General features: G+C 45.0%; 1 pseudogene; it reads left to right on the forward strand.

Moving 5' to 3' along the window:
* The first annotated feature begins 1,312 nt into the window (after positions 1 to 1,312).
* LOC102000284 lies at positions 1,313 to 2,264 on the forward strand (annotated as a pseudogene).
* The last annotated feature ends 1,030 nt before the right edge of the window (positions 2,265 to 3,294 follow it).

A 3,294-nucleotide genomic window follows, 5' to 3' on the forward strand; every position in this document is an offset into this window, starting at 1 on the left:
TTTCTTTCTTTCTTTCTTTCTTTCTTTCTTTCTTTCTTTCTTTCTTTCATGTTTTTTGTTTGTTTGTTGTTTGAGACAGTTTCTCTGTGTAGCCCTGGCTGTACTGGAACTAGCTCTGTAGACCAGGCTGGCCTCATGGAGATCCACCTGCCTCCTGAGTGCTAGGATTAAAGGTGTGTATCACCAAATTTTCTTGATAGGTTGACATTCTATCCCTATAGAATTGTTTTCTTAGTCCTTTTGTGTGATGTTTTATTCTTTTGACGTTTTGAGGACCGCCACCTGGCTCCCAAATGAATCTCACACGGAGGTTTACTCTTTCTTAGCTATAAACCCGAGGCCTCAGCTCGGCTGGTTTCTGGCCCGCTTTCCTTGGCTTAAATTATCCCGATTACCTTTGCCTCTGGGCTTTCATCTTTCTCTATTTCTGTGTACCTTTCTTTACTTCTTCTCTGTGGCTTGCTGTGTGTAGCTAGGTGGCTGGCCCCTGATGTCCTCCTCTCCTTGATCTCTGGCTCCTCCTTCTCTTCTGTTCTCCTATTTATCCTCTCTGCCTGCCAGCCCCACCTATCCTTGCTCCTGCCTTGCTATTGGCTGTTCAGCTCTTTATTAGACCATCAGGTGTTTTAGATAAACACAGTACCACAGCTTCACAGAGTTAAACAAGTGCAGCATAAACAAAAGTCACACACTTGAAAATAATATTCCCCACCACTGTCCCTTGCAGTAATTTTTGCTGCGAAGTCTGGAACTAGCAAGGCCAGTCAAGCTCTCTTCTGACTGCTGTTTGCATTTTTTTTTGCCATTCTTTGACTTTTAACTATTTATGTCTCTGAATCTAAAGATGTGTCTTATAGATACAATATGTTCAGATCATGCTTCTTATGTATCCTGTTGGTATATTCCCCATTAGAGTATTCTCTTTTCCAGAAAATTTAGCAGCTTTTTTTGTGGTTGTTATAAAGTTGAACTGTTGAAATGTGCTCACCGGAACATTTTGCTTGCATTAATGGTTTATATCTTGCATTTACATAAAAATTCACACACAATGAAAATGGAAAAACTGCCAATACCTGATTTCTGTCCCCTAGTTTTCCACTCACAATCATATACTTATATCAGTGCTAGACTTGCCAGTATCCTTAGAAACTCAATAAATTTTGTTTGTAAAAGTGAAATGAACACTTGCCAGTTGGGTCTAGAGACCTTTTACTTGCCCTCTGAATAAGAATACGGTTGGTTGCTTTCTGCTCCTCCCTGTTCCAGAGATAGCCACATCTTCTTGTGCAGTGGCAGCCTTGTTCCTGAGACAATGGTGAAGGCCAGAGCGAACGGATTTGGTCATATTGAGCACCTGGTTACCAAGGCTGCCTTCATGTCTGGCAAAGTGGACATTGTTGCCATCAATAACTGTTTCATTGACCACAACTACAGGTACCAGTATGACTACCCAAGTTCAATGGCACAGTCAAGACTGAGGATGGGAACCTTGTCATCAATGGGGCAATGATCACCATCTTCCAGGAGCAAGATCCTGCCCACATCAAATGGGGTGATGCTGGTGTTGAGTATGTCGTGGGGTCTACTTGTCTCTTTACCACCGTGAAGAAGACAGGAACCCACCTGAAGAATGGGACCAAAAGGGTCATTATTTCTGCCTCTTCTGCAGATGCCCCCATGTTTGTGATGGGTGTGGACCATGAGAAGTATGACAATTTCCTTAAGATTGTCAGCAATACTTCCTGTACCTCCTACTGCTTAGCCCCCCCCCCCCGGCCAAGTCATCCACGACAATTTTGGCATTGTGGAAGAACTCATGCCCATAGTCCATGCTGTCACTGCTACCCAGAAGACTGTGGATTGCCCCTCTGGGAAGCTGTGGCGAGATGGCATGGGGCTGCCCAGAACATCATCCCTGCATCTGCTGGTACTGCCAAGGATGTGGGCAAGGTCACCCCAGAGCTGGACGGGAAGCTCCTTGGTATGGCCTTCCATGCTCCTACTCCCAATGTGTCCATTGTGGATATGACATCAAGAAGGTGGTGAAGCAGCCATCTGAGGGCCCACTAAAGTGCATCCTGGGCTACACCGAGGACCAGGTCGACTCCCGTGACTTTAACAGTGACACCCGCTCTTCCACCTTTGATGCCAGGGCTGGTGTTGATCTCAATGACGTTGTAAAGCTCATTTCCTGGTACAACAGCGAATACGGCTATAGCAATAGGGTGGATAACCTCACAGCCTCCAAGGCCTCCAAGGAGTAAAAAGCCCTGGGCCACCCACCCCAGAAAAGACAGGAGAGCCCTCAGCTGCTGAGTAATCCCTGTCTCAACTCAGCCTCCGACACTGGGCATCTCCCTCACAGGTTCCATCCCAGACCCCAAGATAACAGGAGGGACTTAGGGAGCCCCACTCTCTAGAACAGCATTAATAAAGTTCACTGCGCCCATTAAAAAAAAAGATACAATTGATCAAACCAACTTTATGACTTTGTCAGTTATGAAGCTTCCTAGTCCGGTTTAGTGGAGTCAGCTGGAAGTTGGGTAACAACATTATTCTCCAGCAGATCCATTTACCAGCCCTAGGAAGGTACTGATTATATCAATATATTCATGCTAAGTGAGAATCTGCTTCCCAGTATCTGCTTCACATGCGCGTGTGAGGATGATCTGCTCCCTGGTGTGGTCTGTTAGGCAGTGAGAGACAGACAGAGGAATACCATGGGGAGCATTGTTACAAAAATGGTGCTTTTAAACGTGTTTACAGGAAAAAGCAAACTAACCCAGAAACATGGGAAGAGAAGAGCATAGAATAAAGATACTTGGGCAGCATTGTCTAATATCAGTAATGACAGTTCAATGTCCTCTATTCGAGAACCTCAAAGGGATGAAGCCACATGTGAGGCTGAAGCAGCCTTGGATTTAGCCTGGCGTTTTGATCTTCCTGCTCTAGAAACACAACAGCAGAAGAACTGGAGTAATTTGGCCATGATAGCACAGCTATTGAGGGGTTTCAGAATTAGAACTTGAATCCCAAGACAAGGCCTCCATAATGCCCATGGGTTGTTGCTGTCTGGTTACCTAGGAACACTTTCTTGCTTTGCTATAGTCTCTACTAGAAAAGAGTTGAGAATGCCTCTCTGGTCTGGTTCAGACTGCAGCATTGCATGCATGACTCTTACAAAATGGTATAATCATTTGTTTCCACACTGCGATCATTACTTCTCCTGGTGGAGCATCCTCTCTGATAGTTTCTGGACACTCCAGACAGATGATTTAGTTAGAACATATGTGT

The sequence above is a fragment of the Microtus ochrogaster genome (genome assembly GCF_000317375.1).
Source record: "Microtus ochrogaster isolate Prairie Vole_2 chromosome 6 unlocalized genomic scaffold, MicOch1.0 chr6_random_2, whole genome shotgun sequence".
NCBI classification, from domain to species: Eukaryota; Metazoa; Chordata; class Mammalia; order Rodentia; family Cricetidae; genus Microtus; species Microtus ochrogaster.